Here is a 24194-nt window from a genome sequence, read left to right as displayed (position 1 = left end):
ATATATATCGAAAAATAAATAATTTTGCTGAAAAAGTTAAAAAGAATAAACATATATTCGTCCCTGCTGAGAAGACAAAAAATTATTGTAAACTTTACTATCCTACATGAAGAAAACTTTGGTATAAAGAACCTAATAAATCTTATAAAATAGTTCTCCTAAGACTTTAGATTCCATTAATTCTGAATCTAAACTTTTACTGACTTCTATGAATATTCATAACTTCACTGTAATAATTTCTCCGGGTACTCCTAGATTCAACCTCCAAGACCATAAGCCTAATTTCTATGACAACCCCTCCATCAGCTTGATCTGCCCATCTTATTCTGACTTGGGAGCTGTAAGCAAAAATATCTTAGAATCATGTCTTCTATTAAAGAACAAGTAGATTTCCCTCTTTGGCTGAATTCAGATTCCGTAATTAATTGGTTTGTCTACCTTAAAAATAAACACCTCCTTAATTTCAAAACATTTGACATCCAAAATTATCAATCAATTTCTCCGTATCATTTTGAAATTTGTTTCTCTATTTTATATTTAACTCTATCACCATTTTTCTCTCTTTTTCTTCCATGATCTTTCCTATTTATATTTATGTCTCGGCAGTAGAGCGAAAAGCATATCTTATTTTTCTTTTATTAATAATATTGGAGTTTTTTTCCTTTTTTCCTTGTACACATTTTTGTGAATAATTCCATGGATTTCTGCCTTTGGATTATTATGGACCATCTTCTTCCAATTACGGGATTTCTTTGGATTTTACTTGTGCAAATGGAAATTCAATTAACTTTCTTGAAGTTATATATTTGGATTTTACCGTCACAGGATTTTTTTATCTTCCACCAGACTATCCATGCATGTGTAATCACCTTTTTCTTTACCATATTTCCTTTGCTTCATCAAGTAAGATCTTTGACTTACTTGTTGTTTCATCAACTACTTCTGCATACAAAATCCGATCCCGCATTTTGCTTATTCCTAACCTCTGATGAGAAGGAAAGTATTTCTTCTAAACTCCACGGATTAAAGACTATCCACTTATCTAGTGTTTCCTTTTCAGATTAAATGTTTTCAACTCATTTCAAATCGTTTTTAACATGTTTTTATTAAATGTTTGCTCGTATTATAAGCTCTAACTCCTAGATGGTTTTATCGAGCTTTTTCCTCTGGCTGAGATAACTTTATAAATATTAATTCCTTAATATTTATAATATACTTTCATTTTGCCGTCTTGGATCATTTTGGTAAATTTAATTGTAATTTTTATTATACACACACACACACAGACACACACACACATATATATATATATATATATATATATATATATATATATATGTATATATATCTTAAAGCTATTCAACAAATAACACTCCTAAATGGAGAGAAGGTTATAATAGTGCTCAATAAAAAGAGCAAAATATAATATTTTTATTGATGTAGATAAATATTGCATAGTTGCTACACTGGACATGTTAATTTTCTGATACTTGGTTGACAAGAAACAAATAGTCCTCGTCGAGCGACCTAATTAAGCTTATTTGCCACCAAAGGCATCTGGTTCTCTAATAGATGAAACGAAATATATTTTAATTTACAAAAATAAAATGTAAAAATGCCAAATTTTTATGGGGGTGATGGTAGATTGAATAATATTTTAGAATCAAAATAAAAGGCGATGAGGGGAAAGAAAATGCCAAGACTTATCAGGAAATATTGGAGGTAAAAAAAGAGAAAGGAAAAGGACAACTAAAAAAAATATATATATAGATAAAACTTTATATACATATTGGCTCATTATTGACGCAACTATGAGGCGATTCTTCTTGTGCGATTCTTCACGTTTTGTATCGGTAGATTTCAATGTTTTGCTAAACATGTCAAACGTATTTTTTTTACATAGGCATCACCACATTATCAAGGCCAATAGGCCACTCAAGGATAAGGGTTAAAAAGTGTACAGTAGAAATTGGACATTATAGTAATAATTAGTAATGAAAATTTGGTAAAGTTGATAACTTATATGGAACGGCTCATCAAGAACTTATTTACGTTAGACTTGAACACAACCATATTGTAGTCAGCCGAAAAGCAGGAAAACGGAAGACAATTCCACAGGCGTGCAGTTCTAAGAAAAAAGCTTTGTTCATGGAATCTACGTTTAGGTTTAGGCACAGATAAAGAGTGGGGGGAATTATTGATAGTGTTTAATATTTTCATGTAGAGTTTTATAACATGAGTAATATTTTTTTTACTCCAAGGAAAAATTAATTTTCCTCTGATTGTTTTAGTATATTCCTTCTACCCACTAAAACACGGATAAAACGCAGACATAAAACAATATGAATTTAAATTAATTGCGTACTTCTATGCATTTAGAATATTTAATAAAATCAACATATCATAGGTTGTATCTTTTACTTATCTATTATTAATCTAAAATTAAAGCATTAAAGAGCTACTGATCCACGAATAGCAGTATTAAAACGCGCGACCTTCATGCTCTAGAACTGATTTTAGTACAGAGTCGCCATGAATCTAAATGCAGATTAACCTTCTCTTTAATGCCTCCATTGTGAAAGTCCGGAGCGCCCTATGTCATTTCTCTCGTGATTTTATTACATGCAACTTTCATGTCTTTTTTTACTAGTGTTGATGATGTGAACCTCTAAGAAAACAACCACTAAAATGCATGTGCAACAGAAGTAGATATGGGTCAAAATAATGTTCCTAACTGTGCATTGAAAATGGTGATGACAATGCAGGAAAATGAATGTAAGCGTACAAATGTCCCTTGTGGAAGTCGAGTATATATTCTCGTGAATGTGGTCTATATAATGCGACGTTTATATTCTTGTGTTGTGTTGATATAATTATGACATGCCCGTGATTGTCGAAGTGTGCACGTGTGGGTATATACATGTGTGTGTGTGTGTGTGTGTGTGTGTGTGTGTGTGTGATATAGAATATAAAGATATTTATAACGAATACCTTTTATTGTTTCCTTAGCTGCTGCCCCCTAACAGCAATTCAATCATACTCCTAAAAACACAACTTGGTTATTATTGTTAAGAGAAAATATTTACTCGGATTTCCCCCATTCGCTGGGAGACCTCTGCATCTTCTTCTCTTTTTTATGGTCTCCCATTTTGTACCAAATATTTCTCATTCTGACTTACTGATTCTTGTCTGACTAAAGAACTCTCTGAGGGCGATTACCCCAAAAACGCATGTGTGCCACTTTTATATATTGAGATGTATATGTGGTGTGGAAGCATCTCGTTCCCACAATATTTACCAAATATGCACTGACCTGCCCCTGACCCCTGCTAGCTGATACAACGCGTCGTTAATTGAAGTCAATGAATTTGAAGCATTTCAGTCTTAATCTTTCAACATGTCTGCGGTTTACTTGAACACAAGTAATTTGGTTCAAGCTAGTGCCGCGAAAACACTGTTTTTAACAAACAACGTAAATAGATGCTTGTCTTTACAGCAGCGCTTCCGTCTTTGCGAAACTTCATCTTCTGGAAGTTAAACATAAGATTAGCTTTATTGGAACCTACCGATAAAAAACGCTATTCCTATAAGGCAGCCTGCTCCGGTCGCCCATTGAGGGGGATCGTAATCACGTGCATTGAGAATAGTGGTGACAATGTATAACTTTAAGTCCTGGAACGCGAAAAGTAGCTTGTTTTAATGATAACATCCCTGATCTTTTTTAATTACAACTATATGAAGATGTAATTTTGACCGCCTACGGTTCAATTATATTCATCCGCAAATATATTATGAGGAAAATTACTGATAATGGTAATTATTGCTGTGCTGATAAGCAAGTAATATAATCCTCTTCTTCTTCCTCTTCTTCTTCTTCTCTTCCTTCTTTGCATACGATATGATAATAAAAAATGATGCGTCAACAACGATAAATACTGTTGTTATTGAATTATTTAACAATTATTTATGGTTTATTCTGTCATAAGTTTCGTAGCCAAGTCTGTTAAATATATTAACTGTGTTCCATTTTTAATTTTTTAGCTCACATTTATTTGAAATATTTAGTTTTATCCTGGTTATTTGTAATTTTTTATTTCGTTTAATGAACAAATATTTATGTAGTGGGATATGCCTACCTAGTCTATGCTTACAGAGATTAAAAGTTTTAGTTCCATATTTATTTATTTATGTCATAACTAATGTGTTCTTTCACTATAAAATATTTCCTCCAATTTATGTGTGTGTATGTATATATATATATATATATGTGTGTGTGTATTAAGTCATAATATATATAATATATATATATATATTAAGCTACATATATATATTTTTAAGATATATATATATATATATATATATATATATATATATATATATATATATATAGAGAGAGAGAGAGAGAGAGAGAGAGGGGGGACTAGGACAGACTCGTTTGAATTCATAAACTTTTTCTACTTTAAACATGTTTCCTATATATTTCATTACCCCAAAATATGGTAAACTATAATTTTTGGTCTCTGTAATACGATTCGTGGGTGGATGATTTTAATTTAGTAGAAAACTTACGATATGAACATATATATTTCGTTAGTTTTTATTTTCCTGTCACATCAATTGCCAGCTGAAACAAATACGATACGAGGGTTTATGACAGATATTGGTCTTTATTAAAAAGACTCCTAAAAGATCAAACTATACTAAATTGAAAATATCTATACGACTTGAAAATGTCTTCTTGTTATGTAACACTCGAAATGCTTGAAATATTTCAATTAGACCTGTGAGGCGTTTGTCAATATATATATATATATATATATATATATATTTACATATCTTAATATATATATACATATATATATATATAAGCATGAGTATATTTATATTAATACATATAAATTATATGTGCGTATAAATATATATATTGATATAAAATACTTATATATACGTATATATATATATATATATATATATATATATATATATATATATATATATATAAGCTCGATGTTAGGAATTGTATAAATAAAGCGTAAAATAATAGAAACAAGTAATTTGCTTGAAACCTTGTAGGTAAGTTTATATGGGATATTATAAGAAGGTTATACAAATGCATGGAGCCTGCTGTGTTGTTGATGTAACGTATTAAGAAAATGGGCAAACTAAAGAATGGCTTATTGTTTTGTTATTTTATTTAACTTTGTATATCCATTCATTATTCAAAATAATAAGATTAAAAATCAGTAAATATTAATATATAAATATCATAAGGCGGTAAAGGATCCCTATCTCAATGTTTTCCTCTTTTAAGGGACATTTTGGGCCGTTTTCTTTTGAAAAAGGATGTTATCTCGAATTTCAAACACCTCCACTATCTCGTTACATCAAACACTAAGTTCATATATAACGACATGTACTGTGATTATCTTGAAAAACAAATCCGATATAAGAAGCTAAATAATATAAAACAAAGACACTTTCTTTCGTGTGTCAATTTTTTCAGGCGTCACATCAATACAACACCTGCATTGCTATACCTTCTTATACTCTGTCATATGTAAAAAAAGTGAAATATAACGGATTTAATATATCTGGTCAAAACCACAGAAACAGACACCCCCACGCACAGATAGACACTCATACACACTACACTTACACACACAAACACACGCATATACACACACATATATATATATATAATATATATATATATATATATATATATATATATATATATATATACAGTAGGGTTCAGAACTAAGGGACACAAATTTTAAACTTAATATTTGTTAGAAATAACAACTGTGAAATGCTGAATTTTTGACAACTGCTAGTCTTTATCGTTCATAATAACATAATTTAATTTGAATCATTTTCAAACGATAAAAAAATAACGACTACTTTTTTTCATTTTCAAAATAGGAACGTCATAAAGTAATAACGTTGAAATTAAACATTTTTATTTTAAAATGTTTTTGGCGTCAGTCAGAGTGCTGCATAGGGGATTTCATATTGGGTGACGGAACTGATTCGGAGGAGATAGAAGTGAGAAGGGACATGTATATGGTTTCTTATAACATATCTCGTTGGGAGTTGAGGGAGGGTGATCATCTTATATCACCAGAGGAAATGACAACTCATTACTTAGATGGAGAGGGCGACACATTTCTTAGATAATAGGGGGCAGATTACTTAGATGAGTTATACACAAAGTTCATTATAAAGATGAGTTGGAACAACGTTCATATAATATGATTTCCCATTACCTTCAATTTGGTAAAATGATGACACGTAATCGGCAGTTACAAAATATGATGTTCTTTATTATCGTTCGACCGGTCGAAATGATGATGACATCCAGGAATTAAAACATTTTTAAAAGTTTCTCCTTCGCTTTAAAAGGGAGCCTCCTCTCCATGTAACTCTGTCTCCTATTTTCGTCTTAAACTCTCTATCTTTCTGTCCAATCTCACTTAAACTAGCAAATTATATTGAGAACTCATTTTCTGCTATGATGTCAGGTATGGCTTCAAAACGTTCCACACACACGTGGCCTTAACATGCGTGGTTCGTACATGTCCCGACCGTTTCTACAGATAAAGATTATTACTAACCTATTTTTCGACCTAACTGATTTTTCAATATGTTTTTAATTTGCTATTGTTCGTTATTTTCTGTGACCTTATTTTTATACAGTTTTCATAAAAAAGAATATAACAATTACAATTCCTTTTACATCAATATATCTAACTATTTCATGTGAAACTGAACAATGTGACTTCCTTTTATAATCTATTTCCGAACGTTGCTTACAAGGTTCGAATCTCGGTCTATCTAATGTTTTTCTTACTTACGAGAAAAGGGGAACCTTTTCTTGTAACATTTCTCCCCTTCCTATTTTAAAAAGAGGTACGCATTTTTAAATGTTAGCACATTTTTCTCTATATCTAGACAACCACTTGGCTGAGAAAGATCACCCTCCCCCCAAAAAAACTCCGTTAGTCAACTCTTTTCAACTGACCTAATAATTTTATTTTGCTTTAGATTAGAATCTCTCTTATCTTCCTGGCATTTACATTTTTGGTGTAGGGTATACCTCCTAGGATTCACGTCAGCTGCGTCATCCAGCCACCTTTAGGGCGAAAACTGAGATCTCACTTTACTTCGCTCGAAATCGACGACTTATTTCTTCCAGAAGTGTCCTGGTCGTTTCTTTTGCTTGGTGGTTCTACTGATTATGGCTTTGTCTCATTTTCTAACTATCTTATCTTTTAGGAGCATACTCAAAGCTCATTTACTTAAATCTTTGTGGTTGGCTTCCAATTAATAAGATATACCTTTTCATCACACTGATTCGCTCGGATTTCCTTGCTTGGACACTTGGAACATGGCGAGGACTTAGAAAATATCACTCTTAACAAAATAGCCCCCATCCCTTGCGCCACAATTCCTATTTACGCACTAAATCCTAACTATTACCAGGTTTCTGTTAATTTTCTTTTGTTTTCATCAAAGCATCTAAGATTCAACAGAGATGTCCCGCATTCATGCATCTCTAAAAAATATATATTAGGTTATATCTTTCTACGTACTTAAAGTATATTTTACCTTTCTCTCACTTTATAATGCTATATGTGAGTTACCTGCGTGGCTGACTCTTATAATCCGTTTGATACCCTAAGGATTCCTCGTATCCTTCACGGCCTGCATTTTAAATTTATTGAGCCAAGACTTATCACTCTGATTGGTGCCATCACTTGCGGCCTGCTTTATAAGCACTCAATTCCGCACGATCCATTATTTTTCAACAGGGTATTTATAATGCTTACCTGGCAAGCTTCTCATTTTTCGGAAAATTTTTATGGGCATTAGAACATAAATACAATTATCAAAAAGAAAATGCCTTTCTTTCGGCTATCACATCTAAAAACACTCTCAAAATAATCGTTTACGTAATTTTCTATTTCGTCCTTCTCTAAAATTCTAACTTCTCTAAATTCAAACGTTATTTGAGACAGATGGTTGGCCTAGAAAGGCCAACCATCTGTCTCAAATAACGTTTCATTTTATTTTGCTATGACTTTTTCTTTTCATTTGTATGTATCTACTTAATTAGAACTTTGAATTCCTGATGGTAAAAATACAATAATAGTTTACATACATTCAAAATAATTTATACTATTTGTTCAACATAAAAACATTTTCAAAAAATATGTAAATACATTAAACAATGATTTTCACAAGATAGTTATAACTTTAAATAAATTCTGTTAAAACAATAGTAACCAAAAAAAATGTCAACTTTCTTTTGGAAAAACAAAACCCACATTAAAAGCTATAAATCCAACTATGCTTAGAAAACTGCTTTTAATTTCTGCATTTCTTTTTTGACAATAAAATATTTCGTCCTCACAATAACAAACACGATTAAACGTGCATTTCAGTTTGATACATGTCACAAAATGTTTATTGACAGATGACCTTTGAACCCTTCCGCTCTGACCCACATTTTGAAACAATAAATTAATAACGCCGATTCCTTTTCTTCACTCTGTGTGTATTTAAAACTGCATTATTATTTTTTTAACATTCTCAATGTGTATCTTTTAAAAACCAAAAAAATATTACTAACTGAATGACGGTCTATTTCAATTCATTTCTACGCTAAAGTACCTATTGACCGGTATTTACGATCAGTGTGTGTGTGTGTGTGTGTGTGTGTGTGTGTTTTTTATTTTCACAACAAGAACATTCATCTGTTATGACCTGTTATTACACACTGAAAGTCAATTATCGAAACAATTTGTTTCTTAACTTCCTACTTGTGTATGTGATTTCTATCATTTAATTTTTCATTTGGACTTTTATTCTCTTATTTTTCTTTGCGACATATCGACATATTTTATTTAATGAGAATACCCACTTTTTCATAGTTTGTATGTGTGTATGTCGTTTAGCTGTTCTTTTTTTCTTTTGACACTATGCGTATGTGTGTGTTTCTCTTCTCTTTTTTTCTTCTTAATTCTTTTTTTATTTCGTCTAGCATTATTTCTTTGTTTTTTTTCAATGGACACTTACGTTGTGGTTCGTAGTATACCAAGATTTCTTTTTTATTCTTGCAGATTAAAATGGTCACATCACTCAAATCGAAGTATATGTTGTGTAGTTGCTGTCTTTTTAAGATGATGAGGGAAGATAGAGACGGGAGAAGTGACATTTAAAACATTTTACAGTCTATGGTTTCTTATAACATATCTCGTAGGGAGTTGAGGGAGAGGGATCATCTTATATCAAAAGAGGAGGCGATTACTCATTACTTAGGTAAAGAGCGGATCATATTTCTTAGATGAAGAGGGGGGCAGATTACTTAGATGAGTTATACACAAAGTTCATTATAAGATGAGTGGGAACAATGTTCATATAAATGATTTCACCTTACCTTCAATTTGGTAGAATGATGACACGAAGACGGCAGTTACAAAAATATGATGTTCTTCATTGTCGCTCGACCGTCCAAAATGATGAATACATCCAGAAATTCAAAGTTATCCCATATGTTTAAAACTTTCTCCCTCGCTTTCAAAGGGACCCTCCTCTCCCTATCACTCTGTCTCCAATCTTCGTCTCCATCTCTCTCTGTCTGTCTGTCTGTCTGTCAAATCTCACTAAAACTAGCAAACTATATTGAGAATTCATTTCTGCTATGGCGTCATGTATGGCTTCAAACGTAGCCTTAACATGCGTGGTTTGCACATGTCCACACCGTTTCTACAGACAAATAATTCTTACTACCCTATTTTTTTACCTTTTACAACAATATATCTAACTATTTTATGTGAAACTGTGAAATGCGAATTCCTTTCTGAATCTATTTCCGAACCTTCCTTATAAGGTTCGAACCTCGGTTTATCTAGTGAGAACCTTTTCTTGTAACAAGAGTTATCTAATCATGATGTAAATTGATCGACTTAATTCAACTTAAAATGCTCAACGATCAGAAACGAGTATAATAAAGGATCTGGCATATTTATTTACTATAATAATTAAATACATAAAGTGCTAGTTGGCACGATGAACAACAGTCGACAGATTAAGACACGGCAACACAAGCCGTCTTTGGCTTGATTAACAAAGATCGTATCCATTCGGCTACAGTTTAACGCGTGAAATTACGTTGAAAGTAAACATTTTTATTTTTAAAAGTTTTTACTTCAATCAGGGTGATCTAATCATTACATCATGATCCATGCATAATAACTAAATTGACTGAGTTAATTCAACTGAAACTAATATATATATACACACACATATATATATATATATATATATATATATATATATATATATATATATATATATATATATATATATATGCATATATATATATATATATAACTACTAAATTTACTCACATAAAATTAATATATGAAAGTATAGATTTATGTATAAACTTGAAGTATTTACTTCAAAAGTGCTCAATACGTAGATAGAGCTAGTTACTAAGTTCTAAATTGTATATGGCGATTAAGCCATATACAATTTCATAACTTTATATATATATATATATATATATATATATATGATCAGAAACATACACACATTAATTCATTATTGTTGCAAAAAAGTCTAGAGAAGTAATTATTATCCCGTTTCGAAATGTTGTCTGTAATTGAGATAATTAATCTAACAATTGTTTGTTCGATCGGAATTTGTAATTTATCCGTCGCAACTTGATTAATGACTTTGAAAATTGAATAATGAGACTAATTTCCTAAGCGTTAAAAAAGAAGCAAGTATGTGTATCACTTGCTAAGTGGATTTAATGAGTTTACTAACATCTACTAAAGCAGTAAACATTTAAAAACACATTTGAAATGTTTTAAAAATTCATGCATAGACAAAAGCAAATGGCTCGGACTAAACCTTGCTGGAAATTAATGCATTATAAGGAGACTAGGACCATTAGAGAAGGAAGCAGACATCACTAGAATGAACGCCGACTATTGTTTTGAGAAAGGGTTAAATAAAGAGTTTCTAGCCTCTGATAGCATCCATTGTTTTTCTTAATTTGTTTGGTATTCGTACAGATGTGGCTTCCAAAATAATTCTATACATTCACGCACCATTCAAAAAATCTAACAGATCAATTTTTTAATGACTCTCATCGTTCCTGTAACCGAAATATTTCATTTATCTTTCCCTTGTTCTCAATATATATATATATATATATATATATATATATATATATATATATATATATATATATATATATACAGCATTTAAAATTATTAACGAGGTAACAGTTTTTTACCAGTTTCACAAACTTACCCGTAGATTCGTATCGAAAGCTTCGGAAACCTTGGCAATGCTGAGCTGCGTGTACTGTACAATTTTCCTACTGTTCCATGCAATGTAAACAACTTGCCATCGTAATTGCTGAATTCACGATGTTTGAGGTGTGTCAAATAATTAACAGGGCAGTTTGTGTCGCCAATAAGATGAGTCGTAAAAATAGTTTGAATAGTTCTTAAAATAGTACTATTACAGAACAGCTAGCAAAAGGTAAAACTACATCGAAATATAGAAAATGATAGGAAGGTGCAATCAAACTTTGACTTTACAAAAGTACGTAGGAGATATGATAAAGGTAAATCTAGAGTTGTTTCACGCCGTTCTCTACTCTAAATTAAAGGAGAAGTTAAGAACGCTGGGCAGACAAGTGGAAAAGTCTTTAACCAACCTAGATTGAAGAATGACTCTAAAAGTTCTCGATATCGACTTCTGAAAGAAATGGCAACGTCTGTTAAGCCAGTGACAAAGCCTCCATTAAAGCAACATCACATAAAAACCGATTGAAATGGGCAGAGAACAACATGAACTCGCATTTTTCCAAAGTTTTATTCACGGATGAAGTGCGTGTCACATTTGATGGCCCAGATCGCTGGAGCAACGGATGGGTCCTAGATAGACACATCGTAATAAGGATTTAAGGATAAAATAAAGTGGTGGTGGATAATGATTTGGTACTTAGTTGGCACATGGAGTCACAGAAGGCGTAAAAATGGCGTCAAACGCTTACATAGCTTTTCTGAATGAACACTGTGAACCATGGCTGAAGAAGCAAATGTTGACGTTCAGAAGAACCGTTATTTTTATGTAGGATAGTGCTCCCTCGCATGCAGCAAAAAAAAAAAAAAACAAAGAGTATTTTGTAACAACTGGGGGTTCTCTGGGCTACGAAAGATGGAGTGGCCTGCGAATTCACAAGATTTGATCCCAATTGAGAATCTTTGGAATATCCTCACGCCTCTATGCAAGTGGACACCAATTTAAGAGCAAAGATAAATTGTGGGATACTCTCCAAGGAGTTTTATGAGGAATAACTGTTGACGAAATCACAAATTCGACTAACTCTGTGGACCAACGTCTTTTACAAGTCATTCATAAAAAATGGATCGCATATTCCCTATTAATTTTGTTAATGAAAGAAATTGCTATGTAGTTATTGTGTTCTAAGCATATTTCCTAGTTCATTTAATGTTTGAAAATTATTTCAATAAACTAGTTATGGGTATATTGTGTTTTTTCTCATCTCGTCCATAATTGCCATACTGAAATCAACAGATATTCCTATCTTCTGTCATAGTTTCGCTATAAAAACTGCTTGCAATATTTTTATTTTCTGACTAACCACTGAGAATCTAAATCTTACTTACGTTGTTTATTGACGTAAATGCATGAGATATGAATACGTGTTTGTGTAATGTGCATCCAGGAGACAAGCGCCCGCGTGTTTGTGTGTTGTGTGGGTGCGTAAGAGCGACGGACGAAAAGGAAAGACTTACATCGGGGCCGGCTCGGTGTCGCCGACCGAAAATACAGAAAGAAAGATCAAGATGGCGGCCGCCGTCTTTTGTAAAGGATGATATCTCGCAGTCACATGAATTCTCGCAATATGCCAATTTAGCCGGCCTGCAACGGCCATAAAAGCGGGTGATTGAAAGACGTTGGGATAGCGATGCTTGACTTAGTCGGGAATCGTATTGCTGTTGCTTCTCGTGCCGTGTGGGTGCGAGCATATCTTACCGTTGTTGGGACCGTTCTGAGTAACCGATTGTTGGGTCCGTTCTGAGTAACCGTTCGCGTCTGTCTAGGTACCTTGCTAGTTGGATTCCGTGCAGAACCTGTGTTTACTGGTTATTGACTTGCTTTACGTTGCTGCAACATTACAGAGGGTGCAGTACTTTTAAAGGATTTTCTTTATACATTTTCTACAGTTTGCTGCAAGTTTAAAAATTAAAATATGAACTAATAGTTATTTCCTTACCGATGCATATTCGTAATGCCGTCGACCGACCTTAATCTGACAAATTTCACTTTTTAATGTTCACACGTTTGCAAGGATTTTCTCCCGGCTTAAATCCAAATATAAAGTTTTGCATGGGTTCAAATACCCTATATATTAAGTTTAATGCCTGTAAACAAAAAACTGAAAGGACAGTTTGAGAGGCAATTTGTAAACAAATATATATACGCATACATAAATATATATAGAAAAATTGTTATTTACTACAACTTTTCTACGCATATATTACGCAAGTATAAATCATGTAGAGTATTTGCATGAATATGATTAGCGTAATACTTAGTTGAATGTAATCACCCCATAAAGAAAAACAGAAAAAAACTAATAGGAAATTAGTTACCATGAACGTATATAAATATGCAAATTAGCCAAATCTGTTGCAAGTGAATGCAATTTACCGATCCATACATAACAAAGTTTCTTTTAAAAATATAAAAAGATGTTTATATGAATATCAACACAGAACATATAGGAGTATAGATAATAAGTATATTTACAGAAACACGATAGAAAAATGGAATTATTACTATTAAATATGGCATAGGTATTAATATTGAAGCTCTCCTTGATAAATATACATGCAGCAGTTTTAGTAAGAATGAAACAAACCTTATTTATGTGGAGTAAAAGAAAAACAAACAATCAGTCCATATTTTAAACTATACTGAGACGGAATGCGTATTATTTTGAAGGAACTAAAGAAAAATAACTATTTTCCTATTTGTACATAATCTATACATATAAACTAATAGCGTTCGTTTGTGTGTGTGCAATACTCCTCCGCCCACACTATTGGGCCGACTATGACCAAGCCTGGCATGATAATAGTCCCCCACCTTGGAACAGTGCACAGCATTTTTCAACGTTAAGATCTAAAATCAAGGTCGGGGCCTATGTATTTATACCTTCTTACAGCCCAAACAATTAGACCTATACTGACCAAATCTCGTATGATTCTGCATACAATTTTCCAAGGTAAAGGGCATGAGTCAAGGTCATAGCCTATATATATTGCCACATATATTATATATATATAAAAGTGAACGTGTCTGTGTGTGTGTCTGTGTGTGTACATTTTCCTACGCAATAACTCTGTCAATTTTAACTCTACAGACTTGAAATTTGATATATTGGGTACGGAGATTAGGGTAATCTATGTAATCCGCTGTTGGCCAGAAATTTGGCGATTAAGAGGTCAATGTTACACGATTTGACATTTGAGAACTTTACCTGACTCCTCTACCAATTTTGGATTTAAATACTCGAAATGTTAGATATAGGTTCCTTGAATATGGATCTAACTTGATAATTTGATTTAAGCCCAAAACAGGAGATTTTAAGGGGTCATAATTAGTGTCAAATTAAAAAAAATTGACCGTTGTTTTCCCTAAACATATACCTCCAAACACCCGAGCAAAGCCGGGTTGAATGCTAGTATATATATATATATATATATATATATATATATATATATATATATATATATATATATATATATATATATATATCGTACAGTCTACACCAGTTGACCGATTATCACCAAAACTGGGATAATGATCTCCGACCTACGGATGGCGAACACTATTTTTCAAGTTTAAGGTCATATGTTAAGGTGCGGACTTTGGTAGTATAAAATAAAGGGCGAGGAACTGGTTGGGAAAAAAAATATTGCTTTATAAGATTAATTTATATCAATGGAGAAATACACCAAAATTATTTTTATTTCATATTCATAAAATATCATTGCATGGATGAAAACAAAGAACATTTTCGTTATTAATTAGAAAAAAAATGGCATATCCTCTGTATAGAAATACCCGCCGTGGTTTATTAAATGCTGGATCCTATTTTTCTTGCTTTTCTAAACATTTGGAACGTTTCCACAATTCGTCATACTGGAATGAATGTCGCTTCTCATAACATTTCGAGCGAGAAACACTTAATTTCATTTTGAGATTATAATGTTGTCGTGTCTAATTTGTTACAGACAAAGAAGCGTTCGAAGAACGGATTCGGTATATTAAATTCCGTTATCTAATGTCATCCGTTATGAGGTGGCACTCATTCATCTCTTAGCAGTATGATGTATTCCTGCTTAATCCGACAAAAGCCTATGCGTTACAGGAAGTAACATGACAAAAAAAATATTCAACCTCAAATGCATGGCATTGTCCATCCTATCATTATGCGAAATATATTTTTAATTGGAGTTTGGTCAAATCTTTGGAAACACTTCTTTTGTACGGTAAACTTGGAAAATTTAAGAAAACCAAAAACATTTTTAAATATTTTATTACTTTTTTTTCTGGGACTATCAGTTTCAGATATATTATCAAAGAATATTGTTGTTGTTGTTGTTGTTTTATCCCATCATCCCGAAAAACCGAAACAAAGCAAAAATTAACAGAGTCGTTTTATATCGCTTTTTCATAAATGCTGACGAGCTGTATTAATTTTATATCAGTCACAAATGACAGGGTCAATACAATGAACAACTGATGAACAAAAGGGGGAACCACGATAATTACCACGTGATTTTCGGTCACCATTTTGAAGATGGTTACTATTATTGAATTTTTTCAAATCCTTTGGTAATTGACGTTCTTTCCACACTCTAAGAATGAGGTAATAGTCTTGTTTTCAAATGTGGTCCACCTTGGTGGAAATGTTCGAAAGAGATATCAGGCCCGTGATTTTTATTTTCTTGGTAGAGGCGAAGTTGTTCAACACGATTTTTTCTTGCCTGTCTCTGGATCTCAACCAGTATTCTGCTTTCTGTTTCGTATCATTTGTAACCGTGTATGATGGATTGGCGCCACAGACACCGATCATGAGCTGTTGTTTCCGGTGTTTTTTTAGGGTGGAATTGAGTTGGTTCTTGAATCGATGTAGAGGCCGGCCGATCGGTGTTTTTTTCTGTGGCTATCTCCGAGTAGAGAGTTTGTTGAGGGAGCCTGTTTTCATCCATCTTGATGATGTGCCCCAAACAAAGAGTATGTGCCTGATGGCTGTGGTCTCGATAATGCAGCTGTTTGCTCACTCAAGAACGCTTGTGTTGGTTACATAATCATACAATTTGATGTTCAGTGTAGCTCGAAATTTTATTGGGAATATTACGAGTTTAATGAGATCACTATGGTGCATAGTCCAGGTCCCATACCCATACAAAAACATAGGGATAACCATCGCCTGGTATACCATGAGTTTAGTTTTTATTGATACATGTTTATTTTTGAAGACGCGCTTCGTCAGTTTACCGAGAGCTTCACTGGCAATGCCAATTCGGCTTTCTATTTCATTCTCAAATTAGCACTTTTCCGATATTATGGTACCGAGATATGGAAAGTGATTGACTTGCCCAGGATGAGTGTCATTTATGTGAATACTTATGTCCTGTAAGATGGTGTTGGCTACTGGTTCTACTAACATTTGTCTTACCGATATAAACAGAGTCCGAAGCGGTTGTAGGCTGCCATAAAATTGTTTACGAATGCCTGGCTGTCTTCCATGGAATTCCACAGGGCTTGGAGATTTTAGTTTAGCAGGCTTGAAAAGTACTCTGTAATAAAGGTACCTAATGTCCGACCCCGAGTTATTTCGGGGAAATTCGTGCAACATTGCAGTAAGATATAAGGAAAAAAGAGTATGTTCAAGGACCCAGCCTTGTTTTAGTCCACAGATAACTGGAAACTTTTGTGTTTCGTTGCCCTTGTGCGATACATATCCTGACATGCCGTCGTGCAGTCCCTGGGTGCGTTCTACAGAGTCGATTAGGCAACCAAATTGCTTGAGAACTTTCTATATTGCGTCCATTAGAACCCTATCGAATGCTTTTTGTAGGTCATAAAATAAAAGTGGTTTCTGTTGTGCACTGCTTTTCTCCTGCATCTTTCTAGCACAGATAATTTTCCCTCAAGAGGCATGAAATCTGCACTGCGATTCTGGGAGGGCATATTCCGTGATTTGCCGCAGACGATTCAGTAGTATGCTCGCAAAGATTTTTCCCATGATGAACAAAATGGAAATCCCACCGTAATTACCACATGATTTTCGATCACACTTTTTGAAGATGGTAACTACAGGGTGCACCCCCCCCAAAAAAAAGACAAAAGCTCAATCGAGGGCATCTAGAACATATGATGTAGAACGGATAAAAAAAAAAACAAAGACCCTAGTGCTTTGACGTGATGTTTTGAATATAATAAAGTAGTTATGACGAAAGTTTAATTTCATTCAGGCAAAACACTAAAAAACGAGGCCTAATTAGATTTGGGCCCCTTTTTTTGGGGGTCAGCCTGTATTCCTTTTGTTTTTTGGGTTTTTTTTCAAATCCTTTTGTACTTGGCGTTCTTCCCACATTTTAAGAGAATGATATTGAATAGTCTTGTTTTCAAATGTGCCCCCCCCCATTGTTGGAAAAGTTCGAAAGAAATATTATCAGGCCCGGAGAGCGGGGTTATTTGCATTAATTTACTCCATCGCAATCTGAAATTCTGGAAAGGAAGGAAGTGCATTAATCTATAATTGCGCTGCGTACCGTGGGACCATTTGAGAAAGTCCTAACCTGAAGCAGACTCTTTAGTGAGTAGAGTGGCAAAATGCTCCTTTCACCGACCCAGAATTGATTGTGAATTGTTGAGGATATACATTTTGGAATATGTATATATAATTTTAAAATAAATATTAGTATTTCCAGCTCTCATATTCGCGATGAAAACTTTATTGGATTCTTTTCGATCGCATTCTGACACCCTCTCTCTCTCTCTCTCCCTCTCTCCCTCTCTCTCTCTCTCTCTCTCTCTCTCTCTCTCTATATATATATATATATATATATATATATATATATATATATATATATATATATATATACTAGCAGAGGTGCCCGGCGTTGCTCGGGTGTTTGAAGGTGTATGCTGTGCAAAAAAAGCAAAAAGACAAAAAAAAAATGGTTAATTTTTTAAAACTTTGACCCCTATTATGACCCCTTGAAATTTATTGTTTCGGGCTCAAATCACTTTATTAAGTTAGGTCCATGTTCAAGGACCCTATATCTAAAATTTCAAGTGTCTAGACCCAAAATTGTCGGAGGAGTTTGGTAGAGTTCTTAAATGTCAAATCGTTGAAATTTGACCCCTTAACAGCCAAATTTCTGGCTGACACCCGTCACATCGATTTTCCCAAATCTCAGTACCCGGTATTTCAAATTTCGAGTCTATAGACTAAAAATTGACAGAGTTATTGCGTAGGGAAATGTACACAGACAGACAGACAGACAGACACGTTCACTTTTATAGATATATAGATAGATAGATTAGCAGATCAGTCCGAATTGTATCGGGTCCTATATTCTGTTGTAATTTTATATGCATATGTATTTATTTAGATATTACAAATTTTGAATTATGTCCAGGTAAACTACATCTACAATTTCAAGTGTTTGGGCGGAGGAGTTTGGTAGAGTGCTACAAGGAAAGCTCTATAAACTCTAACCTCTTGTCAGCAAAATTCTAGCGTACAAACTGATTAAAAGGCTGGCTTAATATCCGGATACCCTTTTATATAAAATTTTAAATGTTTAGACCCAAAATTGTCTTAATAGTTTGTCAGATACCCCAAAGGTGAAATCTGTCGAAGGAAAATATTCAGCAACAATCCGATTTAAAACTTTATCTGTCCGAATAGAATTCATGTGCAATTTCAAGTTTTTAGACTAAAAATTGGCTGAACAATTTGGTCGAGACAGCCGAGGTCAATTTTTGTAAAACTTTAACAATTTTGACCCTTTAAAATTTATTATTTTAGGCCCAAATCTAATTGAAAAATTTGATCCATATTAACGTAACCTACATCTAAAATTTCAAGTGTTTAGACCAAAAATTGGAAGAAGAGTTTGGTAGAGTTTTCAAAGGTCAAATCGTTGAATTCGTACCTCTGTTTACAGTACAATTTCTTGCCAAAACCCAATTAATTTTATTACAGCCGTACACAAACAGACAATATCTCTTTTATCTCCCTCACTCTCTCTCTCTCTCCCTATATATATATATATATATATTCATATATTTATATATATATATATATACATATATATATATATGAACGTGTCTGTGTGTGTGTCTGCGTGTATGTGTCTGTACATTTTCACACGCAATAACTCTATCAATTTTCAGTCTACAGACTCGAAATTTGATATACAGGGTACTGAGATTTGGGAAAATCTTTGATCCGTTCTCGGCCAGAAATTTACTTGTTAAAAAAGCCAAGTTCAACGATTAAACTTTTGAGAAATCTACCAAACTTCTCCGACAACTTTTAGTCTAAACACTTGTAATTTTAGATATAGGTTTCTTTGACATGGATCTAACTTAATATCTTGATTGTAGCCCAAAGCAATAAATTTTAAGGGGTCATAATAGGGTCAAATCTAAAAAAATTGACTTTTTTTTTTTGCTCAACTTACACCTCCAAACATCCGGGCAACGCCGGGCTGAAATGCTAGTATATATATATATATATATATATATATATATATATATATATATATATATATATATATATATATATATATATATATATATAATCTCTTACGGATAAACGACAAAAAATTATATTCCAGAATTCATGATGTTAACCGTTTTTTCATTTATTAATACTAGCAATTCGTCCCGGGTTTGTTCCGCTCAATGTACTATTTATAACTGACCCTACGTGTGAATATCCTTTATGTCAGATTTCAAAGACCGTAGTGGTAATTTTTTTATATATTGGACGCCAATTTTGACCCCTTAACATTAATTGTTTTGGTAACAAATCAAAATATAAAGTTTTACCCATGTCCAAGTTACCTACATCTAAAATTTTATGTTTTTAGACCCACAATTTGCAGAGAATGTTTACTTTTAAAGAGAGAGATATATTTCGGAGATAGAGGTTTAAAAGAAATCGCGTTGTTATTTGGCTACAAAGTGTTAAATGTAACACGTCTCTTATTTGATTTTCAAATTTCACTCAACGCCTTTAATAAATAAACCTAGCCAGACTTTCAAATTACGCGCGACCACGCGTAATTATCCGGCTACAGAAACACCACAGCTGACATAAATTAAAATTACCTTAAAAATCTTCCATTAAACTTCATTACGAAGAATAAGAGGGCATATATATATATATATATATATATATATATATATATATATATATGTGTAAGTATGTGTATGTATATATGTGTATGTATATATATATATATATATATATATATATATATATATATATATATATATATAGCTTGAAAAAGGAGTGTATATCTCCGAAATGTATATATCTCTTTAAACATAAACATTCGTTTGTTTTATAAAGTTAAAAAAATCACGTATATATATATATACATATATATATATATATATATATATATATATATATATATATATATATATATATAACCCCGAAATATATCTCTCTCTTAAAAAATAAACATCCGTATATTTTTTAAAGGTTAAAAAATCGCGTTGTTATTTGGCTTCAAAGTGTTAAATGTAACACGTCTCTTATTTTGATTTTCAAATTTCACTCAACGCTTTTAATGGATAAACCTACTCAGACTTTCAAATCACGTGCGACCACGTGTAATTATATATATATATATATATATATATATATATATATATATATATATATATATATATATATATATATATATATACATACATGCATGCATACATAGTGAGATAAATAAAGGGATCTTAGTTCGACAGAGATATTTCCGAGTTCTCCAAGATACACCTGAAGAAGGTCGGACGTTACATTGACCCACACGTTTTGGAAATATACTTACGCACAGAACAGTAGTCCGACTTATCAAAATAATATAGTAATAGATATATTTAATTAGAATAACATTACAAAACTTACTTTTAATATATTTTGAATTTAACAACTTTTTAGAATTTGTAGTATGTTGACACCCTATAAGTTCAGTTTCCGCGTATATTCTTAGATTAAAATGATATCCGCCCCCGGTGTACACAAAATTTAAACGAAAAAAAAAATAATAAAAGAACACTTCGGCAGTTTGATTAATTTGTTGGTCGACGCCGCACGGATTCTTGAAGCAACGGCATTTATTCTTCATAAAAAAATTGTTTAAAAAATAAAATAGAAATATTGATAAGTTTGCCGGCATGCAATTCTTCTTGTGGCACCGCAGCGAAAACTAGGTCAGAGGAAAATGTCAGAAAACAGAAAAAACTCTGTTCTATGTTTTTTTTTTCGGTTTTTATATTTCTCGTTTTAAATTCAAACTTTTTCTTTAGCTTTCTTGTTTTTGAAAGATGTGTGTAATTACTTCGCTTTTAGGCATTTGTCTGTAGTTTGGATACTTGAGTTGTTTTTGTATTTGAGACAAAATATGCATATACGTGGTGTTGTCGGTTAGTAGAACGTCAGTCTGTCACACATTCGCTGGCAATCATTGAGTTCTTTTATCAGTAATGTAAATTTCGATTTAGCTAGGAAAAAGAGTCTCCTACTTTCTATAAGAAAGTCTGTCTCACTTACGCCTCGCAAAATGATGTTTAACATAACGAGTCATTATAAATCGCGCAAATGAATCTGCATAACTTAAGCATCTATTACTTTTTCAATTGGGGAAACACGAACGTAAAAATATCCACACGTACATATATATATATATATATATATATATATATATATATATATATATATATATATATATATATATATAAGCAGCCGTATAGTAATTATTAGATTAGGGTTAAGGGTTCGAATGAAGCAGATTTCATTTTTTTTTCTATCATATTTTCCCTTTTGGCAATGATTTCAACCATTTGTTTTATTAAAAATTCGATAATATGCGTAAACGCTTACTTTCTTAAATGGTCTTATAATTTTGACCAGGACTGTACACCGATGAACATATCCTAATTTCTACTTAAAAGAGCAAACACCTGAACCTATTTCCATCCAACTCTTCTATGTGTTTTTGGTTAATTATTTTCCCTAAGCCATGAAACTTATGAATCTCCCTATTTTTGTATTTTTACTTTTTAAATTATAGTTTATATAATTACCTATCTTAATATTAACTTAAACCCCTCTGTGTTCTTCCCGAAATGTTATATTTAATTGATTTATAGTTTAGTTTATATTTATATTGTCCTATTCAATATACGGATGTTTCTTTAAGTTGTGTTTACATCTACGATCTCCAAACTGATTTTTCTTAATATTTTATTGCTTAAGAAAGAATTTTAATTAAAAGGTAAATCTATTAATGTTATAAATTAAGTTTTATATTAAGATGCCGTAACTATATTCTCTGCTATATACGACAGTTTAGTAGCAGCTTTGTTTACATCTACAATATCACAATAGTTTATTGCTTATTATTTAGTTACTAAAAAAGAATTGTAATTTAAAAGGTAATTAAAAAAATATTATAGTTATGCCAGTACTTGAAAATTTTGGATTCATTTATTTTATTTTGATCATTTTATATGAGTACTTTATTTTAATTTCTGTTATTTTCCTCTTCGATAACATAATTTACATTGGTACTCTGTTAATTCAATTATCATTTTACTACTTCCTCTTAGTTTAACGAATTTTGTTATATTTGATTTAGTATTTACTAATTACCGTCGTTTTATTTTAAACTTATAATTTTAAACTTTATTTATTAGCAAAGTTTATAACATTTCTCAATCAATTTTATATATTATTTTGAGTTTATTTATATTACTCCGTCTTTGCCAATTGAAATTGCGTTGAAATTAGTTGGGTGTAAGTTTATCATACATAATGAATATTAAAACCAACACTATTCTTATTCCAACTATTAGGGTTATAATTATTTTATTTCCTATATCTTACGTTGAAAATTATTTATTTATTGCACCATTTTAAAGTCTTAATATTAAATTCCTTCTCTTTATACACTTACATTACGCCCTCAATATATTCTGTAAATTATTCCTGTCTAAATTTATTTCAATCGGGTTTTAAACGTGATAAGAGGTATTTATTTCTAGGGAGACAGCTTTGTACAGCATCTAACATTTTGTTGAAAATTTTTGCTTTTGAATTCAATATGTGGTATAATTCACGTAAGCATAGATAAGATCTTTTTGATTACTTGATTTATATACTTTATAGCCTTATTTATTTTTGGCTATTTAATGTAATCTCTTTATTTTTTAGTCCTGTACCTATTCTCCTAACGTGTTTATTTATTTATAAAATTTTCCCTCCTCATTTCTACCATTTAAACTATCCTGTTTCATTATTTTAAATGATGCAACCTAGTTTCTGTCTGTACTTAAAAAATCATCTGCTAATTATCTTTGTTCCCTATTATTCGCCTTAATTTCACATTCGTATAGAATATCAGAAATTAAGCAATTGCTTTCTAATAGACATTCTTTAGGCATTCTATAGTTACATTCTCTCTCCAAATATAGCTCACCTGATTTAATCCTATTATTATTAACTCTTTTGCTTATTTTACGATTATTAGAACTATTATGGCATTTCCTAGATCTTAAGCGGTTGAGAATCTAAGTTCAATTGTGTTCTTATTAAATATTTTACTAATCTATTTTCAGCTGAAGAGTTCTCATCAATTATTTTGTAAACATTTTGATGGGTATTATTTTGAATATGTTCTTTAAGGGAGGATTAAAGCAGGGTTGTCTTTGCGTCCATTTTCTTATTCTTAATATCACTATCACCAACCATTATATGATTTTTCATTTTTTTAAATGATTTGTTTTATTCTTCTTACTATTTTCCCCTATTTTCTTTCTTTTCTTGC

Source organism: Euprymna scolopes, chromosome 42 (assembly GCF_053919585.1).
Source record: "Euprymna scolopes isolate OS-2025 chromosome 42, ASM5391958v1, whole genome shotgun sequence".
Classification (NCBI taxonomy): domain Eukaryota; kingdom Metazoa; phylum Mollusca; class Cephalopoda; order Sepiida; family Sepiolidae; genus Euprymna; species Euprymna scolopes.
This window is presented reverse-complemented; position numbering follows the sequence as displayed.